General features: G+C 39.0%; 1 long non-coding RNA gene across 1 annotated transcript in view; it reads left to right on the top strand.

Annotated features, from left to right (window-relative positions):
* LOC100615671 (uncharacterized) overlaps positions 1-10,313 on the top strand; it is a 180,845-nt gene extending 170,532 nt beyond the window's left edge. The window contains exon 6 of the long non-coding RNA XR_002937795.3: positions 9,931-10,313. This is a non-coding gene — a long non-coding RNA (uncharacterized LOC100615671). The remainder of the gene's footprint in view (positions 1-9,930) is intronic.
* The last annotated feature ends 15,696 nt before the right edge of the window (positions 10,314-26,009 follow it).

Here is a 26,009-nt window from a genome sequence, read left to right as displayed (position 1 = left end):
ATTGGTCGATTATGTATGGGACATTAAAACACGTTTTTATTTTTTATTTTTGTCTATTCTTGACCTAAACATCCATCAATTATCCATTGCTGTGTAACAACACACCCTAAAACTTCATGGATTAAACAAAAAATAACAATACTTCTCCTGATTCTGTAGGTCGCTTTGGCTCAGCACGCAGCTCTTCTCCGACTAGTAGTATCAACTGAGTCACTCCTTTGGCTGTATCCAGCTGATGTCTGGGCTGGGTTGGAAGATCTGAGAAGACTTCGTTCACATGGACAGTGCCTCATTCTCTTCCATGTGGCCCCTCCATGTGGCTGGTTTGTTTGTTTTCACAGCATGGTTGTCTCAGGTTAATCAGATTTCTTAGACAGTGGCTGGCTTTAAGAATGAAAGCAGAAGCTGCCAGACTTCTTAAAGGATAAACCTGGAACTAGCATAGCATCATTTCTGCTATATGTTACTCACCAAGCCAAGTCAAAAGTCCACTCCGGGTTTATGAGAGTAAGAAGCAGACTATAAATTTTGGTGGGCAGAGTATCATGTGCATAGAGGAAAATAATCAATTCATGGCATCTTGTTTGGAGACTATTTACTGTAACGTCTTCCCATCAATTTGCCAAATAGGAACTTGCAGCATAACACCTTACCTCTGACGAATGTCAATCCTCATGATATAGGAGTTAAGAAGAAATTACTTAGGCAGATAGTGAGGCCACAGGAGTCCTTGGTAAAGTTTTCCTTTTAATGAAAAGCAGCCCCCAAATCATTTTCTTTTCTAACAAAGAGCAGCCTGTATGATTAAGCTGCAGACATCGATAAGCAAGCTGGAAGCTTGCACGGGTGAATGCCACCAGTTGTGCCGATAGGAAAAGGCTACCTGGAACTAGGCATGTTCAAAATAGTGGCTCCATCTTCCCTTCTCTTTGCCAAACCATGTGTACAGTAAGGAGCAGACCATATGGCCCCTGCTAGGCAAAGACATAATAATAAGATTAGGGTGGGGCTACCAGCCTTTCCCTCTGCACTATGTAAACATCACGCCTGGTCGAACCAATCTGTGAGCCTTACGTAAATCAGACACTACCTCCTTAAGCCTGCCTATAAATTCTGGTGCAGTCCACCAAGGGGTGTTTTTTTTCCCTTTTGGGAGCTCCTCTGTCTCACAAGGGAGACAGCTGGTCTCCTTTCTCTTTCTTTTGCCTATTAAACCTCTGCTCCTAAACTCACTCCTCTGTGGTCTGTGCCCTTAATCTTCTTGGCACAAGATGATGAACCCTGGGTATTTACCCCCAGACAATGATGCTGCTTCACTTACGCCAAACAATAAAAGCACCAAATGTCCATATGGACCATCTAAGCATTCAAGACCATCAATGATTCTCTTAAAAAAGATTTGAGGACTCATGGATTTCCTCCCTCTCTAATATTGCTGTAGATGTGGCTCAATTGATCAGTTCTAACTAGAGGAACCTCAGGCAATAAATCACTCCGCATACATTTTTTTCAGTTTCCAAAGCCTAAGGGAGTTTTGTGGGAGGAGAGCATAACCAAATGGAACATGGGCCTTGAGCCCAATAGAAACGGTTTAGACTCTTAGATCTGCCAGCTGTGAGAGACCTTCGGTAAGCTGATTCTCTGAGCCTCTGTTTTGTCTTCAGAAAAGTGAACGTGACATCTTCTCTCAGGCTGTTTGTGAAAACTCAGGGTGATGGTGTTCGTAGATGCCACCTGAACTGTTTAGCAAATGTTGCACCTTTTGCTACTAACATCTCTCTTTGGTAAAAGACATAACTGTAGAAGTATTTAAACTTACAGGAAAAAGAAAGCATTTCGCAAACACTTCTGGGACAAAGAGGAGAGAGAGAGAAAGCTTTGTGTATATTTAATGAGTAAAAGCATATAATTTAAAATGTGAAAGTTAATATCTTGAGTGAGTCACCCAAAATGAATTCTCTGATATTGATAAGCATTGAATGTAGTTTAGTTAGTTTTCCAGAACAATGATTCTACCCTCCTTGGAAAATAGCTTCTAGGAAGTTTAGTGAGGAAGACTTGAGAAGGCGTCAGCACTCTAAGCCAGGTGGGCTGTAGAGTTACAATCTGAAGCAACCGGTAGAGAGAAAAAAAGAAGAATGGATTACAAAAGATGGGCAAGGTGCCTGGAATTTCACACCTACATCATCTCCTTTGTGGTAAAGGGGAAATCCCAGGATCCATAGCTACCCCTGATATACTAGTATATCCTTGACCTATTGGAGCAAAACTATAGAGAACAATGACTGCATTATTTCACAAGACACCCTTTGATCCAGTTTAGAACACTAGTTTTCCATTCTTCTGTCTAGAATGATGCTATTATATTTCTAACTGAGATTCTTTCCAATCCATAACCTGGTAGTTAGTTAATAGGAAAGAAGAATCTCAATGATCTGGGGCCCCTAAACAGAAATGAAGAAGCCTTTTCCCAATCCTGAGATTTTATTCTTGGGACTAAGAGATAGTTAGCTTAAGGACTGGAAGGTAGATAAGTAAAATAGGTTATTGTCTACTGTGTGGTGGCTACTATGCTGGGTACCTCACAATATTTTTCTCATTGTATGTTTTTACAATTCTACATGCAGGCATTATTACTTCTATTTTATGGATGGAGAAACTGAGACTTAGAGAGTTGGTCAATCAGGAAGGGAAAAAATTCAAAACCTAAAGCATCTAATCAGTGTCTTATTATGTAACAGCAAGATGAACAATTCAGAAATGCAAGATAAAACAGTTTCACCTGTCTCAGAATATGATTGAAAAACTTGACAGATATTTCTAAAAGATATACTTAATTTGAGTAATTTAAATAAGCTTGCTTTTGTATATGTAAGGAACCACACAGAGAGGATATTAACTCTTCTCTTACATCTAAGTAACAATTTTTAAAATGCAGTATTTGATCACAATAAAAAAATAACTTTAAAAACTACCCTGGGCCAAGAGCAGTGGCTCACACCTATAATCTCAGCACTCTGGGAGCATGCCTGTAATCTCAGCACTTTTAGGGAGGCCAAATTGGGAGAATTACTTGAGGCCAGGAGTTTGAAACCAGCCTGGGAAACACAGTGAGACCCCCATCTCTCCAAAAACTTTAAAAGTTAGCCAGGTGTGGTGGCATGCATCTGTAGTCCTAGTTACTTGGGAGGTTGAGGTGGGACGATCACATGAGCCTGGGAGTTTGAGACTACAGTGAGCTAGGATTGCACCACTGCACTCCAGCCCGGGTGACAGAGCAAGACTCTGTCTCTAAAAATAATAATGATTTTTCCCAAATACAGATTTTTTAAGTTGCCCTTTTCTGACTATAATTCAGTAAATTTAGGACTCTAGGGCTATAGTTCATATGCCCAACAAATAGCAAAGTAAATAGAATTTTTAAAAGTTTAACTACTGGGAAAGTATGAATATGGAATGTTCTTTAATATAAGCCTGAGAGCCAAGAAAAAAATAAAAATAGAAATGAAATCCTATCTAGGAATCAGTGAAAAGACGATTACTTGTTGTCAAAACCTATTAGAAATAATCTATTATTATAGAAAAATGTGTAGCCTAAATGCCTTTGTTATTTTATCATTGAAAATAAATAATTTTTGTTGAGAATCTAGGGAAAAATACGAAGTAAATCATGAGGGAATACATGGGAATTGATAATGCAAAGGATGAAATTTATGATATAGAAAACAACACAGTAAAATGGATAAAGGGGAGAAAAAGCTGGTTCTTTGAAAAGACCAATGAACAAAATTAACTTTGGCAAGCCTGCTGCAGGAAAAACCAGGGTTCAATTCACTTGCTCCAGGGCACATAGGAGAACATCTGTTATTGATTGATCGATTGATGACAGTTTTATTCTGTCACCCAGGCTGGAGTGCACTGGTGTGATCTCAGCTCACTGCAACCTCCGCCTCCCAGGTTTATTCTTGTGCCTCAGCCTCCCGAGTAGCTGGGATTACAGGTGGGTGCCACCAAGACCAGCTAATTTTTGTATTATTAGTAGAGACAGTGTTTTGCCATGTTGGCCAGGCTGGTCTCGAACTCCTGACCTCAAGTGATCTGTCTGCCTTGGCCTCCCAAAGTGCTGGGATTACAGGTGTGAGCCACTGCTTTAAATCTGTCATTTAAACCCTGCCCATCTGTACCCAGAGCCCTGTCTAATACATCATATGCATACTATGACAGAAATAAAAAATATTAGAGAATTAATAAACTGACTTGAAGATAGTCAATAAAGGTTTCTCAACATATCCAAGATGCATGGGCAATAAAGAGCTGGAAAGACTTGTATTCTTCCTCCTTTCCCTTTTGTGGTCACAAGTGGTTGATTCTTGGTTCACACTGAGGATTCATGTGTGAGCTATGGCTAGGTCATTATGACATTTTTGCATTTCAGAACATTTCTGTAAGTTTTCCATCAATCCCAAGTATAAAAGATTCAGAGAAAGATGAGGAGACTGAAACTAAGAGGAGCAAAATGACCGGTCCAAGAGAAGAAACCAGAATTGGACCCAAGGGGCTTTATTGAACTTGGTTTATGTATCAGACATATAGAAAACCTTCTATAGTCCATGGGGTATTTTTGTTCTTGTTGTTATCCTCGTTCTTCCCAACAATGATGCTAAGGCTCAGAGACGTTCAGCCACCTGCCCAGGTTCACAGAGCCAGTGATCTGCCTGACTCTGCAGCCCATGCTTGCAAACACTCTACTGAAGCATTTCCTAATACCTGCTGGAGCATTTGGGCCCTCCTGATGGGCTCCCCTCCACCTCTCTGCCTCCCACGATGTGCCCTCACATTTCCTTGCTGGCCCAAGAGCTGTGAAACACATTAGGAACTAATAGTCTAGGAGGGGTATGGGCTTGTGGAAAGAAAACACCACAGTCCCCTTCCTCAGCTGTACTGTTCTTTCCTTCAGCTGATATTTCTCAGGTTATATAAATGGAATGTTATACAAATGTTTCCGCCATGAGTTTCCTTTCAAAAGATGAATAAAAGAATGAGGCATTTTGTTTTCCTTTGTTCCCTGGTAGCACCTATGTTAAGAATTTGTGCTTAAAACATGACTCACTAATTCTTGGAGCAGAGCACAAGGAAGTATACAGACCTAATAGCTCTGTGAGATGTAGGCTTGAGCTTGTGTGGGAAAGAATCCATTGGAACCACGTAGATGAAGTTTCATTCAAAAACAATCCTCCCCGCCCTTACCCCTTCCCCAACAGCTCCCAACATGACTGCGCTGTTTAAGTAGCCCATTGCTTTCCTGTATGACTGTCAAATATTTCAGGCAAGTGATATCTAGTTCTTCTATAAGTGGGTGCATGCTGAATTGTTAAGATTTATAATTATTAACTGAATCATTGCTTTGTTGTTCGATAGGCAGTCTAGATTTTGGAATGGTTATTTACAGAACAAAGGCAGGAGGGAAGCCGTTTAAATACAGCGCACGGTAAATAAGTTGAAAAGTACCTAATTTTTGTGGATTTAAGTACAATAAGCTTTCCACTAAACTCACTGCATTTTAATTCCTTCAGTCTATGTATGTTATGGGCAGAAAATAGCTTCTCTGTTGGAATGGTGAGATCCAATTCTCAGTGCACAGAAAGACATTTTTGGAACCTGCTTTCTAGAAAGTGACCTATGTGGGCAACCCCTGCTTCACCACCCCCTTCAGCTCCAGTAATTTGATTGCCCAGAATATTCTCATTATAATTCACTGGCACATGAGAACTGCACAAATATCAGTGAGTCAGCGTACTGGCTATTGGGGATCCACAAGCAGGATACTCAGGTGCTCAGGATGTTTTCTTTGGAAGGATCCCTTCTAAAGAATGTCTTGTCTTTGCATGAGACAATGAGGAATGGGAAGTCACTCTGGGTGTGACTATTTATCCCTCTTCTTTCATATTCATTGCTCAATTCCTTCAAAAACCTAAGTCCTGGAGCAAAGAGGCATTTAGGGAGTCAGCTAGAAGGACTCTCCAGAGGCTGATAAAATTTCTCCCAGTAGCCTCTGAGTAGCCTCTGCTATCTATTCATCAGATCCCAAAGCTGTCAGAGAAAATCTGGTATTTTCTCCTGCTAACTGTTGCATAGACTGGCAATCAGGCTTACCACCAAGTTTTCCTTTATTATCAAAATGATATTTCTCCTAGATAACTTAGTGCTCTTTTCTCTGATTTAGGACTCAACAATACCAACCTCACCAACATCAGTAGGACTACCTCTATCATCAGTATCATCACCACCACCCTCAGTAACATTCCCAACAAAAACTACCATCGTGGCTCCTAACCAGCACCACTTCCACAGCCACTGCCATCATCGCTACCTTTCTTTAATTCAGCAGTTATTTACTGAGCAGTTATTTACTCACTTATGCACTGAAGATAACCAAGCACTGTGCTAGTGAAACCAGCCCAATTGCTCCGTAGAAATAATGTGTATGGGTTTTTTGAATAAATATAGAAATTGACTCTCCTGATCTTAAAATTTGAAACTTCTATTTGCCCCATCTGAATTCTCTTCTCAGGAAACTGACCCTCAGGCAAGGGACTGAAACTCACCAGATCACCACATCCAGATAATGAGAGCTCACACCCCTCATTCATCATGACTGCTTCCTTATCACTCCCGAACTCCTTCCTGCTTGTAGCTACGTTCCTTCTCTGCTATATAAACCCCCAATTTTAGTCAGGCAGGCTTGAGACTCATCTCCTGTCTCCTTTGCTGCAGCACCCAGATAAAGCCTTCTTACCTGGCACCTCTCATTGTCTCAGGGCCTAGCTCTCCAAGCAGCAAGCAACAGGACCAAGACCAAACCCCTGGCATTTTGGTAACATTAGGCCCTAAGAATATCAAGAAGATAATACCAGGATTTTTGCCTTGAAGGACAATACTATAGGAACTTAGAAACGTATATAAATGGCAATTATAAAAATGTGGAGAGGTATATGCCATAGGAGGTATATAAATAAGTGATCCACCCACCTCAGCCTCCCAAAGTGCTGGGATTACAGGCATGAGCCACCGCGCCTGGCCACATTTCCACTCTGATCATCTTCCCCTTCCTCTCTCTTTCCTTCTTTTTCTTTTCTTCTTCTCCTCCTTTTCCTCCTCCTCCTTCATTGGGCTGACTGTGTCTAATGTTAAAATAAATGGATAAGGTAACCTTGGCCTTCTTTCAAATATGACAAAGTTGTTCTTTATTTTAATATGTAAAACTTTATAATCAGTTGCAAATTACAAACACCAGACAGAATTTGGCTAAACAGAAAAACTGAGTACACTTAATAATCCCCTATTTTTTTTTTTTTCAGGGATCAGGGGGAATGTGAGAAAAAAACGGGGTGGGGGGGAGATTGAAATAATCTTCATTGCAAAATATAATTTTAAAAGGTTTATCATGAAGAATAAGCAATGCTAATTTTCTTTTACATTTTAAGAAATGGGCTTTTAGAAGCAGGGTCATTTGAAGGCAGACAGTTTCTCTGTTCGGGGAACATTCATACTTGCTCCTGGACTTCTAACGTGATATCATCATTTCCTCATACTACCACCATTGCAATAATGTTCTTTTGCCCACACCTTGCCAACTGTACACATTCAACTATAACAAGATACCTAAAAGGATCATACGCTTGAAATATTCCTTAAACCTGTCTAGCACCATCAAACTGCAATGATAGATTCTTGTCCAAAAGTCTTTTAAATTCAGGTAGAAGAGAGAGGTAAGATTTTCTTATGATTTTTCTGGTGAACCTAGCCCTACTTTGATGAAGAGTGTTCTAGTTATCTATTGCTATATTCAAATTATTTTTAAAACTCAGTGACTTAAAAAGTAACCATTTCAAGATATCTCTATTGTGTGCAAAAACATTTTAAGATGGATCTAGAATTCATTCCTTTTTCCTTTTCACCTTAACTACAGTGGCCACAGATGCTCTACTGTGTGCCTCTAGAATTTAGGTAGAGCTTGGCTGCTTTCTTCTTGTGTTCCAAGGAACATCAAGCAAGGTAACTCAGTGGTACTCAGCTTGCATTCAGTGGTACTCAGCTGGCAGGTGGGCTGATCTGAGGGTTCCCAGGTGGCTTCACTCACACATCTGGTGCCTTTTTCATAATGGATAGCACAGCTGAAGGCTGGTCAAGCATTTATTTCATCTTGTATCTACTCTGTATGGCTGGCGTGGACTTTTTGACAGCATGAATTCCAGTGGCTGGGATTCGAAAGTGTTCCAAGAAAACTCATTCATTCCAAGAAACCCACAACAAAGAGAACATATATTCTAAGAAACCCAGGAAGAAGCTTTAAGGCTTCTGGTAACCTAGTCTTGGAAATCCCAGAATGTCACTTTGGCTGCATTCTGTTGATCAATTATGTCCCCAAGACCAACCCAGGTTTAAAAAAAAAGGTTCAGACTCTTTTTTGGGAGGTTACATGTGGTAATTTAATACATTTATATAATTTGTAAAGATCAAATCAGTATACTTAGGATGTCCATCACCTTAAATATTTGTCCTTTCTTTGTGCTAGATATACAGACTGCCCCTCTTGATGAAAGAAATAGCAAGGGATCTGTGGCCATCTTTAATATATTATAGAAGGAATAGCAAGAAAAAGTTGAGAAATGAGGAAAAAAAGATGCATTCTTGTCAGAGAACTGAGTCATAAAGTTGGGATGGATTATCAAGTTCATGGGCGTTAAATCTAGAAAGGTAAAAGAAGAGGCGTAGGAGACAAGATTGAGAACTCTGTACTTAAAGAAGTGGGAAATAGGAGAACCGATAAAAGGATATGAGTGATCAGATCAGAGAAGATGTGGATATTGGTGAGGGGGTTGCTGAATGGTGGGGATGGGGAATGGGTTGGAGGTAGGAGACACTGTAAGTAAGTAGAAAAGCCCACTGAAGGAGAGGCAACTGGAAAAGTCTTGGGGAGAATTTGCCCAGGTCCAAACCATATGTTGCTGAGGTAAGAAAGGAACAGATAGAGAATTTCCAAGATGTATATATCATTATCATCTATAGTGTTGTTCATTATGAGACACTCTCCTAGTGGCATGCAGAGTGTAGGAGGATAGGTGGTAAATGAATGAAACTGTGACTTACAATGGCTTGCAAATATTAATAACAGGGAATGTATTGGCTCATGTAAATTAAAAGTCCAATGTTGCATCCAACTTTAAACATTTGATTCAGTTGAATAATGCCACTAGGATTATCTCTCGTCTCTGACTCCTCTGTGTGGTGACATTATTCCTTAGCTATTTCTTCTAATGTTGACAAAATATCTGAAATAAGTATAAACCTCACATCTTCACACCATCAAATCCTGTGTAAAAGAGTATTCTTCTCTCTCTTAGAAACTCTAGCAGATGATTCTTTGTGTTTAATTGGCTAAGATTGGGTTTTAGAATTCAGTTCAGTGTAACCTTTCTCTCCCATCAGTTGCTCTATGCCCTAAGTTTTACAGGGGCAGGCATCAATGTGGGTTTATCAGAGCTGCCTATGACAAGAAGAGTATGTCCCTCTAATTCTGGGACTCAGTATAAGGAGGCCTGTGGCATATTTTATTTTCTGAAGATGGTTCAAACAATACCACCCATCTCACAGACTCTTTAGAACCTTATCATTCTTCCATCAAGTAATGGAGTCTCTTTCTCAACTTCCACTGGCTGAGGGCAAAAAAGAAAAAGAAAAAGAATAATAAATAAATAAATGTAGTCTGTTTTCCCTAACCTTGAATCTAGGCAGTACAGTATGTGACTATTTTGATCTACAGAGTATGGCAAAAGTGATAATATTGTTACTTCCAAGACTAGGGCATAAAAATGGTATGCACTTCCTCCTTATTCTCTTGGAACATTTGCTCTTGTAATCTCGCTCCAGGTTGCAAGAAAGCTCAAGTAGCCTATGGAGAGGATGCAAGGCTTCCAACTGATGCCCTCAGCCAGGCTCAGTAGCAGCCAGAACTAGCCTACCAATGAACCTGCTGATCATGTGCATAAGCCACCTTGAACGTCGATCCTCCTGCCTGGTGGAGCCATCCCAGCTGATGCCACGTGAAGCAGACACAAGCTGTCCCTACTAAGCTCTGCTCAAGTTGGATATTCATGAGTGAAATAAATGACTGTTACTAAGTAATTAATTTTTGGGTGGCTGTTATGTAGCAGTAGATAATTGGAACAAAGCTTATTGACATAATATATCTATATCACATCCTCCAATCCATTTTTTTAAGTAATAAAGTTGATGTTTGTTTTGATTTTCAGCTACAGCTTTACATATTTTGTCTTAATTAGTCAATTTTTTCCAAACTCAAAATGGGTTTTTGTAAGAGTAGTAGTAGGCTCCTGGAATAATGGCAATTCTCTTTCACTGGAGAAAGTTTTGTAGAGAAAACAAAAGAATTTTTACAAGTACTCAACTGGTGAAAACTCATAAACCTTGAAGGTATTTTTAAATTCATCATGCATTTATCAATTTATAAATGAATTCATCATTCATTGATCCATTCATCCATCCCTCCATCCATTTCTAGATCCTCTCATAAGAGGAAATCTAGGAATAAGCCTGATCAGTGAAAGTTTCATGGGAAAGAGGAAGGAGGAAGAAATTATTTTATTTTTAGAGTTTTGGGAGTTAGTGGTTATGGACTTGCACTGGAGAAGATGGGTGAGAAAGTTCAAGGTTTCTAAAATGGGAAAGTAGACCTGGAGAAAATGTTGCAACCAAGATTATAAGGCCAATTACCAGGTCTGATTACCAGAAAATAATTTTTAAAGCAGGAATATTAGGTCATATCCGTACCTGAAAGAGTGATCGAGGCTAATTTGTTCATTCATGTAACAACAATTTATTATGTGCTACTAAGTACCATCACTATATTATAAACTGAGGGTTCAGTAGTGGATAAGAGAAACTAATTCCCTGGCCTACTGAAGATTTCATTCAATGGGGAAAACAAGAAACATATATGTAAATTAGCAAAAGTTAATAATATCATTCAAAGAGTGCTAAGAGCTCTGAAAATAGTAAAGCAGGGTGACTGATAAAACAGGACTAAGCAGGTAACAGTAAGAGGTGATCAGGGAAAAAACCTCTGAAGAAAACACATTTGATCTGGAATCCAAATGGCAAGTAGAATGAAGAAGGTAAATAATTCATACAAGAGCATATTTCTTCCATAGCAAGTGCAAAGACCCTGGGCAAATGCCATAGTTGAGCTAGCACCCACCACTGGCTTCAAGTGATGGGTGAGTGATACAGACTCAAGGAAAGGGCCAAAAGGGCAGACAAAACCAGTTCAATTTGTCACTTATTCGTCCACCCATTGATCCATCTACTGATCCATTTATCCATCCATCCATCCATCCATCCATCTATTCAACATACACGTTGGGTGCCCTTTACATACCAGGACCTGTACTGGGCATGGGAACTGCAGAGATGAAAAGATGAACAATCTCTGTACTTGAGGGACTCATCTCACTCTGTGAGATGAACTGGCATGTGACTGAAAACTCACTATATTGGTAACGAGACTAAAATACAGAGCTTAATGATTTAACCTGATACCACCCAAGTAGTTAGTGGTTAGTGGCAGGGCTTCAGAATTTTATTTTCCTTCCCTACAGGGACAACCATTATGTATGAACTATTTTTTCAAACTCTCTTCCTCAGTGGGGCAACACTTACAGTTTATCTATTGCTAGTGCTTACCATTTTAGGCTCCTTTAATTAGAGTGTTTTAAATTAGTGTTATTTTAATTTTACTTATCTCCTGAGACATTATAGAGGATAAATAGCAAATGAAATAATGTACATGAAAACACATTGTAACCCATAAACCATCATACAGATGTGTGTTATATACAGTTTTATATTTGAGGATATAGCTTTATGCATTAGTACTGCTTCCTCCTCAGGGATGTCTCCAAAAGAATTCAGAGTAAAACAGACTTGTGGATTGATGCTTTAAAGACATTTTATATTTTCTTTAAAAATAAAATTGACTCACAGTAGGTGCTTAATAAATATTTGTTCAAAGAATGCCTAAGATGCAATATTCAGAGACATAGATTCAGTATAGTAGGTATCAGTGTGGCTACTTGGCTACTTACTGTGCAAAAGATGTCAATTTGTGGGTGCAAATTCATCTTAAGGAAATTCTCTGATTTAATTTAAGCATTGGTAGAGAGATTTACTATTATCCTCCTTGGGAATGAAAAGCATATAGCTCAGGGAAGGAAGATCACATTTTTAGGAGAACTATCTGGGGGCAGATTACCCAAAGTGTTAATTATTATAATTACTATTGTTAAGTTGGTTTTAAAGTCCTATATGATGTAATATCATGTTCTCTTTTTGTTTCTCCAGCTGAGCTGATGATCCTTTAAATAAAAAACTACAACCACCTGTCTTAATCTAGAGACTACTCAGTGGTTGATTTTTCAGGATTGGAGCCAGGCTGTCTGGGTTCAATTACAGGCATAGTCTCTTAGACTTTGAATTTGTTTCTTAACTGCTCTGTCCCTAAATTTTCTTTCTTTCTTTTTTTCTTTAGTATTATTATTTTTTTTTTGGTAAAACAGGAATTATAAGTAGTATATGCCTCATAAAATTGCTGGAAGAATTAAATGAATTAATTTATGTAGTGTACTTAGAAGAGCATTTATGTTAGCTAGTATGTGTCTACTTACTTTGACCTCCCATTGGATTGTAAAAGCTGGAGAACAAGGGCTCTGTCTTATTTTGCTGATGTTTTCTTCAGTGCTGGGACTAGGGTGAGGTGAGCGAAGCACCTGACTGGCTGCAAAAAACATAAACAACCAAGATAAATAATATTTTAGTGCAGTGCTTTTAAAAATCGAAATTAGTGGCCGGGCGCGGTGGCTTATGCCTGTAATCCCAGCACTTTGGGAAGCCCAGGTGGGCAGATCACAAGGTCAGGAGATCGAGACCATCCTGGCTAACACGGTGAAACCCTGTCTCTACTAAAAATACAAAAATTAGCTGGGCATGGTGGCGGGCGCCTGCAGTCCCAGCTACTCAGGAGACTGAGGCAGGAGAATGGGCCTGAACCCGGGAGGTGAAGCTTGCAGTGAGCCCAGATGGCACCACTGCACTCCAGCCTGGGTGACAGAGCAAGACTCCGTCTCAAAAAAAGAAAAAAAAAAATCGAAATTAGTGGAAACATTCCATTGTGAACATAATATTTTAAATAAACTGGATTTGTATTAGTCATTATGTAAGACCATTTCATTTGGTCAAGAGAAATTGTTAAACATAGCAATTTCCCCAGATGAAAATGAGATAAGCAAGAAGCTGATTTTGAATATGTTGGTGAGTTTTCTTATCAACAAAACAGGAAATTAAAATTAAAATAAGTTTATTTTGGGTATAAGTAAAATATTTAATCTTAAAATAATGTATTGAATTTTAGTACACCTACTTTTAGACTTCAATATTCTTCAATGATTTTAATGTTCTTAAAAAAGTTACAAACATATTAATACGCCACATGAATGGCCAATAAATATATGAAAAATACTCAATTTCTCTCATCATGAGGGAAAAGCAATAAAACCACTATCAGATATTATTTCAAACCTGTTAGAACAGCTGCTATTAAAAAGACAAATCATGAAAAGTGTTGGTGAGGAGGTGGAGAAAGAAACGTTTGTGCATTGCTGGGGAGAATGTAAATTAGCATAGAAATTTTGGAAAATGGGAGCTTCCAAAAAAAAAATACTAAAAATAAAATGACCACATAATCCACAATCCCATTTATGGGTGTATATTCAAAAGAATTGAAATCAATATTCAAAAGAATTGAAATCAGTACGTCAAAGACATATCTGCACTCCCATGTTAATTTCAACATTTTTCACACCAGCCAAGTTATGGAAGCAATCTAATCTATCAACAAATTAATGGATTTTTAAAAATATAGTATACATATACAATGGCATACTATACAGTCTTTAAAAATAAGGAAGTTCTAATATTTGTGACAGCATGGATGGAACTGGAGGACATTATGCTAAGAGAAATAAGCCAGGCACAGGAACACAAATATTATATGCTCTCACTTATATGTGGAATCTGAAAAAGTCAGTCTCCTAGAAAGAGAGAATAGACAGGTGGTTACCAAAGGCTGGGTCAAAGGGGAAAGGATGGGGAAAAGGAAGATGTTGTTAATTGAAGGGTACAAAGTTTTATTTATTGGAGAAATAAATATTATTTCTTGGAGAAAAGATTTTAATAATCTATTGCACTCATGATGACCATAGTTAACAATATATTGTATGTTTCAAAATCACTAAAAAAGATTTTTAACATTCTCACAACCAAAAATGATAAATTATTGAGGTGATGGATATGTTGATTTAGTTAAATCTTTTGATAATGTATACATAGATCAAAGCATCACATTGTATCCCATAAATATACATGATTTATAAATTAAAAATAAAATAAAATTAAATCTTTATATTAAAACATATATAGGCCAGGCACGGTGGCTAGTGCCTGTAATCCCAGCCCTTTGGGAGGCCAAGTTGGGCGGATCACAAGGTCAGCAGTTTGAGACCAGCCTGCTCAACATAGTGAAACCCCGTCTCCACTAAAAATACAAAAAAATTAGACAGTCGTGGTGGTTGGTGCATGTAATCCCAGCTACTCAGGAGGCTGAGGCAGGAGAATTGCTTGAACCCAGGAGGCGGAGGTGGCAGTGAACCTAGATCATGCCACTGCACTCCAGCCTGAGCGACAAGAGGCAAACTCCATCTCAAAAAAAAAAAAAAAAAATTGTACATAGGGGCACATGTTCTCATATTCCAACATTGTTTGGCATTACTCTGATATTCCTGGATCCTTGTACAGATTCTAGTGCATACAGGGTGTTCAGTTCATATTTGTGAAAGGACTTGTGAGCTCTATGAGGACAGGGCAATAATATGCCTGTCTGTCTTTTGAATCTCCTCTCTTCAGTATCTAGTACTAGTACAGCAGAAAATATACTCCTAATACCCAGAGGAGGATAAACAAATGTTAGTTGAATGTTTGTTGAATGAAAAAATTACCTTAACTCCAGCTTAATTTAAACCTTAATTCATATCATGCTATTGAATTTTGTTGTATACTGAGATGTTCACTGTGGATTACAGAAGTCTGCTTTATGAAGTCCTAACCATTGACGTGGGCATTATAATCCTTCTCTTCCACTTGAGATACCGTAAAGAGACTGAGAACAAGAGTTAGCAAGTAGGGAATGCCCCACATAAATCTCTGTGTCTTTCGCTTGCAAAATTACTAAACTAATAGCTTCCAAAAGTTTCTCACCACGATTTTTATGAGCTATTTTTTAGATTGAGGCTACAGTGCAGCCATCACTGCACTCTCCCTGGGCAACAGAGCCTGGGTGACAGAGCAGACCCTGTCCCCCCCGCCAAAAAAAGATATATTTTGTACATTATGATATGGTACATACATACACATATGTATATTTACATATGATTAAAACAAAAGTGTCATCAAATACTAGTATTATGTAATATGCATTCTATACTTAAATTTTTTAACAAATTATTAAAAATGCATTTGTGATGACTTCAAAGTAGCTTAATGAACTACAAAGGCTATGTCCCACAGTTTGCAAAACATTTCACTAGACTAAGTTTTTTAGAGCAAACCATTTTATCTCTGTTTATGCACCTAATATGGCCATTGGTTCAGGGAAGGTGTTTAATGAGTCAGTTAGGCTGTAGGCTTTGATGCAAAGGATAGGCCACTAGTTTGAGTCCTAGCTTTGTCACTAACCAGCCGTATAAATTTGGGCAAATGAGTTAACTGCCATGAGTCTCTTTCTCTCCGTTTCCAATAATAATGATGACAATAACAATAATCATAACGAAAATTGGTTGAAGGGTTACAATGCACCTGCATCATTGGGATGATTGAAACTTGACACAGGTGCTGTGGGGACCAAACAGGATCAACGTATAAAGCACCTGCCATGAATGAGAAACTTAGTCATTGCTGAGGCAATTTTCCCCTTCACGGGTCTTCTCAGCCATGGCTTTCTACTGGGAATCAGAAGCATGTTGCTTGCTCCTTTGGGTATTTGGCACATGTTGAACTGGGAAGAGCCCAGTGCTTTGAAGAGCAGTGTGAGAGTGCACCACAACCTGCATTCTAAAATACCCATCTTCTAGCCTTCCTCCTGGCCCATTTGCAACTCTTTGGTCTGCTTTTGTGGTAGTTGAGTCCAGCTGGCCTCCATCCACATTCCAGTCTTTCTGAGAACAGTGGCAGCATTGTTGATGTCTGAGACCCACAGGACAAAGAGCTCATGTCCTCAGGCTACCTGTGGCATTTCTGTCCCAGGACATTGTACTGTTCTCCTCATTGGTCTCACCAACACATGGGACCAGAGAGGAGAGAGGGCTGGGCCAAATGCACTATGAATGTAAACCACAGGGGACAGATGAATTGTTTGAATGTCTATTCTGATTGGGTTGTCTATAAAGGAAGAAGCATTTATGCTTGTTTTTAACAAGGTTCTCGCCTTTCCCAGCTGCACTGGCTCACCTTGTTCACATTGACTCAATAATGTCACAGTCTTAGCATCTGAGAAATCATCCATTGCTCAGGAAAAAACTTGCAATAATATCAGTTCTAATACCAATGCCTTCTAAACGTATCTATCACCCTACAACTGTACATAATTACCATTCATCGAAAATATACCATATTTTATTTGCTTGACATAGACCATTTCAAATCTTTGTAAGAACAAAGTGTAAAGTGAATTAACATGCCTAGTTTGCAAATTTAAATATATATATATATATATATATATATATATATATATATATTAAGAAAAGTTGAATGTCCTTCAAATCATCCAGCTCATATTTATGGAATTTGAATCAGAGCTTAAGTCTGTCTGATTCTGGAGCCAAGTTCTATTTTCTTCCTACAGCACCTGTTCACAAACAGGTGATGTTTGATTATTAATGTTCTCATTAATAATCATAGTTCACATTAAATTTACTGAATGTCTTCTGTCTGGCTCTGTTGTAAACACTTCACATGTACTACTGGTATCACTTATTGCCTACAACTGTATGAGAAAGGCATCTTATTATCCCATTTTTTCAGATGATCACACTGAGGTACAGCTATACTTGGCAAGATTGGGTGTTGCTGTAAGTACAGGATCTGGATTTGAATCCAGGCAGTCTCTGTCATTGACCACTAACCTGTGTTGTTTCATGTTCCCTCTTTTTTTGGATCTCATACTACCTGTGAAAGACAGCAAACATTATCAGTGCTTTACAAGTGAGGGCACTGAAGGAATTTACTTGCTCCATATTACAGAGCTTCTAAGTGGAAGAGGGATTGAATCTGAGTCTCTTGGCTCCTGGTTCAGTGCTTGCTTCATTAAATCAGAATATGTCATTGAAGACGCTCCTTACCTGCCCTGTGCTTGGCACCTGGGTATGCTGAGAAGGTGCATAACATCGATGAGCTTTAGGACTTGGATGGGTCACATGGCTTGGGTTCAAGTGGAATCTTCCTCTCCTGCTGGTGTGCTTTGCTAGTTCCTTTCACTCGGCTGTTACAGCCTGGCTCCCTGCACTGCCTTGGCCATCAGCATGTGCCTGGTTCTTCCTCCTGCCTCCTTGCTGCCCATCAGGGCTCCTTGGGGACTTCCTATATTCAAGGTATCTTTTCAGTATAGCAATACTTTGTCATCTGACTTTCTTTTGGCTAATTGGAGATCTTGTCTCTAATTAAATTGCTGGCCATAGCCTAGTAGGAAAAAATTGGGAATATCTCAACCAGCACTTTTCAAAATTTCCACTCTCTACTTTCTGCATACAATGCATGAAAGACACAAGAGAATGCCTGCCTATATCCTCTTGTATGTATCTTATGGCCCTTCCAAACAGAATGACATGTGGCTAGATTCATAATAAACACCAACAGAGGCAAGAAAAGAAGGGGAGGTAAGTAACCTTTACTTCATGCCACTTGTGTGATGGGAATTTTCATGTATACTATCTCTTTATTCAAACAACTCTTTGAGATAGGAACAATTATGCTTACTCTCATGTTTAAAGGGGAGAAAACTAAAGCTCAGAAATAGAAGTAAATTCAGCTAGAACTGGTAGAACAGGGACCCATATCTAAGACTACATCACTTTAAAAACCAATGCTTTCATCATAAAATTGCTGTTTCTCGTAGTTCAATATGTTAAGGGTATTTACCATATATGTGTGTATCACAAAAGCACTTCTCTCTTAAGTTTTAATTGAAATGATTTTTCTACCCTTTGAGTTTGCATAAAGCTCATAGAGTTATTTTTCCTAATTATATTACACATGCTTGTTCACATAATGACTGTATTTCTTATTTTGGCAACAGTCTCAATTTCTGATAATTTCATTCTTTTCAAATATGTATACCTAAAACTGATCAATTTGTATTGCACCATAGAACATTAATTTAAAGAAATTCATAAATTAACAAAATCCCCTGTTGAATTGTTCCGATTGGTATTGGATTTGGAAACAAGTTGCACACAGCTATATACATGAGCATGCATATATTAAATGCTGTGATTCTATCACATGTCTGCATGTAACTAAGCAATAATTGCAAAGTCCATCTGTTTTAAATGATGTCAAATTGTATTCAGCACACTAATCATTAAGAAGTGACAAGATGTGAAATGTGCTTTGTGTTTCCCAAGTAAGTAAAGGGCTGTTTTGAACTTAATATATGGCGCATGCACTACCTTCTCTTCTAATTTGTTTATAATCAATGGAGAAAATCTAACACGTAAAGCTTTGGCTCCGTGCACACTTTTCCTTCCCCATATTCCGTATTCCATCTCAGTTCTGCTCACACTATCCAGGACCTCCCTCCACAAATATTTTCTCAGGTTTGCCTCAGATAACCTCATTGCTGACTCAGATTTTTGGATACGTACATTATATATTAAGAATGAACCTCTTGTTCCAAGACCTTTAAGCCCTATATTTAAAAGAATAAGTAAATAACAGCCATTTAGAATGAGTCTTTTAAATTACAAAAGGAATTCTCACTGGTTTTCTAGTTCTGATCATCTAAACTGAAAGTGACATCCACGATATCATCCAGAATCCTGTGAAAAGTCTGATTTCAAGAGTGAATACCTATAAGTATCTACTATATGCCAGGTAGTATGTTCTAAGCTGTGCAGTTCCATTTTACCTATGGAGGCAACAAAGATCGTATGCTTTCTATATGTATTGCATCATACTAGGTGCTATGGAGTATTAGAAAACTATAGAAAAATATTATTTCATCTGAAAAAACTTTTCAGTTAGTTACTTGAGGGAGAAGAGATTTAACATAGATTAAAAAGTGATCGTCAACTACTGGGAACTTCTTCCAGAAGGGAAATCTAAATTGGCTCTTCATAGACAGAAGGTTGGAGAGGAAACTCAAAGGTAAGTTTAATGTGGCTGGTGTAAAAGAGAATGACCAGCTGAAACACAAGGCCACTGAGAACTGTTGAGAGATGGTTTTACATAGATTTTATGACACCAGGATCTTCTCAGACCAGAATGGGTTAGTGGAAATAGTACAGGCTTTAGAAACAAACCAGTTTAAACCGTTGCTCTGCTACTCAATATCTAATAACAGCATCAGGTAAATTATTTAACCTCTTTAAACCTGAAGTGCCTCATTTGTAAAATGGAGATAATAAGATTGTCTACCCCACCTTGTTATTGGAAGAGATTAAATGACACAATCTGTTACAAATTGGTATGTCAATTTGTCTGCTCATAATTGTCAGATTATTTTGGCAAACAATGGCTGTGACAATAACAGGCAGGTGGGGTTGTGAATTTGCTCCCCAACAATCTTACTTGAGGAAGGGATTTTTTGATGAGAACAAGTCTCAGAAAGAATTCTGCCACTTGTACAAACATTTATTATCAAATACATCCCAAATAGTCATGCAGCCTATTCCCAGAAACTTGGTGATTTCTCCCTCTCTATCCTTTTAGTTGTTTCAATAAGCACCTTGCATGCAATCCTTACTCTGAGGTGCACACAGGTTCAGGAAATTATCCAGTAAAATAAGATGGGCCGGGCACGGTAGCTCATGCCTGTAATCCCAGCACTTTGGGAGGCTGAGGTGGGAGGATCATGAGGTCAGGAGTTCGAGACCAGCCTGGCCAATATGGTGAAACCCCGTCTCTACTAAAAATACAAAAAAATTAGCCGGGCATGGTGGCGGGCGTCTGTAGTCCCAGCTACTCGGGAGGCTGAGGCGAGAGAATGGCATGAACCCGGGAGGTGGACTTTGCAGTGAGTTGAGATCACGTCACTGCACTCCAGCCTAGGGGACAGAGCGAGACTCCATCTCAAAAAAAAAGATAAGATGACAGAGACCTCCATTAACTAGAGGAGAAAGATGATCAAATAGAATTCTAGACCTAGTTATGCCAAAGATGTTAGGCTATTGGGCTTGTCAATGTCATCTGCTTTATTCATGAAAGAGTAGACTTGTCTTATAATGTTTCTTGTCAACTACACATCTTGAATATCATTTATTTCACCCAGAAATTATTTCTGGCATCCTTATGCTAATCAGCAAACCCTCTGATGTAGACATGGATAGTGCTACTAAGCACTTGCACTGTTATATCTAGAGTGTGGACTCCTAGATATACCCCTACAAATATGAATTAATCACACTATGCTGTGATTTCCTGATCTCTGTTTCTGCCCCAAAATATGAGCTCCAGGAAGGCTTTTAAAATGTGTTTTATATACCACTGCATTCAAAATACAAAAAGCAATGCCAGTCACATAATTGGTGCTCAATAAATATTAGACAAGTGGATGAACAAATTAGGAAATGAAGAAATGTATCACCCTCAGGGTTTAAATTAAGGCTAATATCATGCATTTATATGCATGTATTACTAATATATATTAGAGTAAGTTACAAGTAATATAGCATGTAAAGCATCTGACACATTGTATACATTGCTTTTCCCTCCTAATACAAACTCATTAAGTATCTCATTCTTCTCTGCAACTTCTAAAACAGAGGCTTGAACAAATTAGATATCAGTTATATTAAATTAGGATAAATGCATAGTTTTATGCATTCATTTTCCTCATAAGTAAATTGGAGATAATACTTCCCATTCTATCTACCTTATTGGACTGTTGTGATATTCAGAACACAATGAATGTGACAAAAATGTATAAAGTGCTATAACATAAGACAATATTTGCAAAATATAAACCATGAAATATGTACATCAGAACTATCTGAATTACTTTGAAAATATTGAGTCCTGGGACTCTCCTTAAGATTTTCTAATTCATAGCATGGCAAAGATACCTGAAAATTTGCCTTTTAATAAAATCTCCAGATAATTCTTTTTCACTTTTTAAATTTTTTAAATATTTTTATGTTCCTTTTTTTGGTCCCTGGGTGCTTCATAAACTTTTTTTTTTTTTTTTTTTTTTTTTTTTTTTGAGACAGAGTCTTGCTCTGTCACCCAGGCTAGTGTGCAATGGCGCAATCACAGCTCACTGCAACCTCTGCCCCCAGGGTTCTAGCGATTCTCCTACCTCAGCCTCCCAAGTAGCTGAGCTTAGAGGCACCCACCACCACACCTGGCTAACTTTTTTTGTATTTTTAGTAGAGACAGGATTTTGCCATGTTGTCCAGGCTGATGTTGAACTCCTGACCTCAGGTGATCCACCTGCCTCGGCCTCCCAAAGTGCTAGGATTACAGGCATGAGCCACCACACCCAGCCACATAATTTTTTAAATTGTACTAAGAGATAAAAAGGGAGATGGTAGTGGTGTTTGCAATGAGGATGATGACAAGGTGAACCAGAACAATGACCGGAAGAGGAGCTCCATGAGACAAAGGAAGGACAATGACTTTTTGCTTGCCATTGTAACCTTGGCACCTGTTCTATAATCAGTGCTCAATATACGGCTTTCGAATGAATGATTTGATGGTGATGATGCTGTCTTTTAAACTCTCTTTGTGACACCCAACACAGTGAAGGTGACTTGTTCCTTGAGACAGCAGATGCAGGTCAAGCATGTGAATTTCTGTCTGTGTCTTGCCAAAAGGAAGAGGATTTCCTTCTTGTGTTTTCTTCCTCTTCCATTTGAACAATGTCCACAAACTAGGAGAAGGTATATAAACACATAGATTGTGTTTGCACACCCAGCTCTGGGTTGATAGTGGCCACATTTCCTGCCTTATGAAACTGTCAGAATCTCTGTTGTCAAAGTTCTCTTTGTTCCCCAAGTACAATTCATTAACCTTCCCCAGAGCTGAGAAGGATGCCCAGGGGCCTCGCCCTATATTGTTGGCCTTTGGCTGTCTCCTTCCAATCACTTCCCACAGTAGTTCAGAAAAGGCAAGGAGGAGTTCCTTGAATATTGTGCATAAGGTTGATGGCTTGAAGAGGTGGCTAATTGCCTAAAGACAGGCTTGATTATTTTTACCAACACAAAAAGAGATCAAGTGATCCAGGAAGCTCTTATCCTGGCTTATAACATAGGCAGGAAACAGTTACAAGATTGTTAATTGTTACAAAAAAATGATCCCCCCACCATCTCAACACACACACATATGCATATATGTTACTGTGTGTCAACTTCCAGTGTGGAGCAGCTGGGAGTTCCTTGGGCTTGGCTTTGGGTAAGTGTTCCAACTCATTACCCAAATGAAAGGCCCGTGAAGCCACCTGCTGTCTTGTGTTAAGCCTTCCCCAGAAGACAGCATTGGACTAGAGGGCAGAGGGGTGACTGGGAACAAAAGGGATAAATTCTGGGTCCTGAAGGGGCAATGGACCTCTTGATTGTTATTACCACCTGCCATCCCCACTGTTTTCCTGTTAGATCAACTTCTTTCCATATCTCTATCTAGGCAAACTGGCAAGTCAATATGGTTCAAATGAGAGAAGAAAGCATACAAAACGCCACCCAAATTGAAGTCCTCACCATTTGATTGTCTATAATTTTCCAGGCTTTCCTGCAATGAGTTGTTAGCAGGACCCTGGCCTTATCTTTTAGGGAGTTTGGTAATCTCGGCTCAATCTCACGATTGATGGAAATCCAAAGTTCTTCCTTGCTTTTTATTTATTTCTGGGGGCTATACCTTCTCATGATTACCTTCTGCCTGAATCTTCTCTCTGTATTATCCTAAATCAAAGTGCTTCTAAAAATAAGCTTCAATGAAAGTTTCCATAAAAAACACACTCATGTTGAGATCATATAAATTTAGAACTAATTATCGAAGATTAGAAAGTCCCAGGGAAGTTCATATTACAGAATTTGTTGCACTTTGCCATTCATCTCCTCTTTTCTGTTCTTAGCCAGTCTCTGCTGCCCTTTACCTCACCCCAGGACTGAGCCTGGTGGCACCAAACTTCTTTCCCTAGAATATACAGAAACAACCCAGCTTTCCACAGGCCCTGCCACCTTGCAATCCTGTGGATGTTCAGAGCAGAAAAACTCTAGTGTGAGTACCTCCTTGGAAGGCTGCTTTGGTCATCAATTATAACATTATCTTCATTGTTATGATTTCTTTGCTTTCTAACCCTTATAACAATACTGAACGTAAGGTGAAGAAACAGGACCAGAGAGGTGGAGCTAGCTGTCCCAGGTCATGTTACTGATAAGTGGTGGAACTGGGATTTAAATTTATGTTTCTCTGATTCTGAAGCCCATGTTCTTTCTATTCTGCCATATCACATGCAGGCACAAGGTTGCGGAGGAAGCCTGAGAGATGATGAGAAAAGCTTTACTGAAGGTAAAATCTACGGTTCCCATTAATGGCAGGACCCAAAATTGTTGATAATATGTCCTGCAATGCAAGCTGATCTCTGTAAGGAAGAGACATCTGCCTAAGACAGCTCTGTCCCTCCCTCTATGCCTTAGTCTCTTATTGCTGTAGCCAATAACCACAAACTTAGTGGCTTAAAATAATAAAAGTTTATTATCTCACAGTTCAGAAGGCCAGACTCCCAAGATGGATTTTACTGGGTTAAGATGTTGTTTAAAAATTGGTATGTTTCTTAAAATAAAAAAGAATTACACTTAGTCTAATATATATATATATATACACACACACACACACACATATATACACACACATATATATATACACATGTTGAGAATAATATTATTTTTTCGTTTAATTATCAATTGCCATCATATTCCACAAACATTTATTGAACATTGACTACACATCGATCACTGTGTTTAGCACAAAGGTACGAAGATAAGAAGACATTACCTCTGTCCTCAAGAATCTTATAAACTAGCATCAAAAATTTTATTACAAGAATATGAACAAAGTGCTATGGCCAGGTGAAGTGGCTCATACCTGTAATCCCAGCACTTTGAGAGGCCGAGGCAGGCAGGTCACCTGAGGTTGGGAGTTCAAGACCAGCCTGACCAACATGGAGAAAACTCGTCTCTACTAAAAATACAAAATTAGCCAGGCATGGTGGCACATGCTTGTAATCCCAGCTACTCGGGAGGCTGAGGCAGGATAATCGCTTGAATCTGGGAGGCAGAGGTTGTGGTGAGCTGAGATCGCACCATTGCACTCCAGCCAGGGCAACAAGAGCGAAGCTCTGTCTCAAAAATACAAAACAAAACAAAAAAACACCTTTTAATAGAGCTGTGTGTGAATGCCGGGTATATGAGCGTATAACAGTGCTGTGTGTTTGCAATTTTGGCACTGGCTGCCTTTCTCTATTACACTTTCATGTAGCAATTGTTCATTCATTGCCAGCCACTTGTACTGGCTCTGGAGATAAAATAGTGAGCAAAATAAACAAGGTCCTTGCCTTCATGTTTCTTACTTTCAAATCAGAGCATAGTAGCAAACCAGAAAGCAAATAAGAAAGATAATCACGGACCAGCACTATGAAGCGCCTCTGAGAGGTGGACAACAATAGACTGAGTGATTAGGGGAAGTTTCTCTTTATTTCAATTAAGCAGAAGCTAAAGGATGACAAAATTTAAGAAGTCTTTTCTAGGGACTTTGCTGAAGAGGATATTTGGGGATGACAGTAATCTTCCTGCAGAGGGTCATAAGAATGAACCCAGCCATCCTCTGGGACCACAAAATTCCCTGAGTTGTGCTTCCCTTTCTGGGACAGATAAAAAGCAAAATAATCATCACATGCTGTTACGATCTACTCTCCTAGCCTCTGATGAGCCAGGGAAATGATGTACAACTTTGGATCATTAACAGTGTACTCATTTTCTACTGCTGCATAATAATAAATAACCACAAGCGTAGTGGTTTAAAGCAACAGCCATTTATTATCTCATTCTGTAGGTCAGGAGTCCAGGCAGATCTACCCAGTTTCTCTGCTTACTGTGCCACAAGGATGAAATCAAGGTATCACCTGGAATGTGGTCTCCTCTCGAGCTAAGAGTCCCTTGTAGCTCTCATAGCTGTTGGAAGAATTCAGTTCCTTGAGGCTGTAGGAATGAGGTTCCCATTTTGTGGCTCCCTGCAAGCCAGGGACTATTCTCAGTTTCTGGAGACTACTTCAGTTCCTTGCCATGCAGCTTCCTCTAAGTGCAGCTTCTCACATTTCAAATCTATCTAACTCCAGGAAGGGCCCAGTCCCTTATAAAGCTCACTGATTATGTCAAGCCCACCTTGATAATCACTCTTTTGGTTAACACAAAGTCAATTGATTAGTAACCTAACTATGAGAGTAATAACCCATCACATGAAAGATTCTACCTGTGTTCATGGGGAAGAGGTTATAAAGGCTCTGAACAAGAGGGACAGGGATTTTGGGGACATCTTAGAATTCTGCCCACCACAACCAGTGAATATCCAGGCTGACCTGGGAGACCAGCCTCACATTTATCTGGCTGGTGAGATCA

Source organism: Pan troglodytes, chromosome 7, assembly GCF_028858775.2.
Source record: "Pan troglodytes isolate AG18354 chromosome 7, NHGRI_mPanTro3-v2.0_pri, whole genome shotgun sequence".
NCBI lineage: Eukaryota > Metazoa > Chordata > Mammalia > Primates > Hominidae > Pan > Pan troglodytes.
This window is presented reverse-complemented; position numbering and strand designations above follow the sequence as displayed.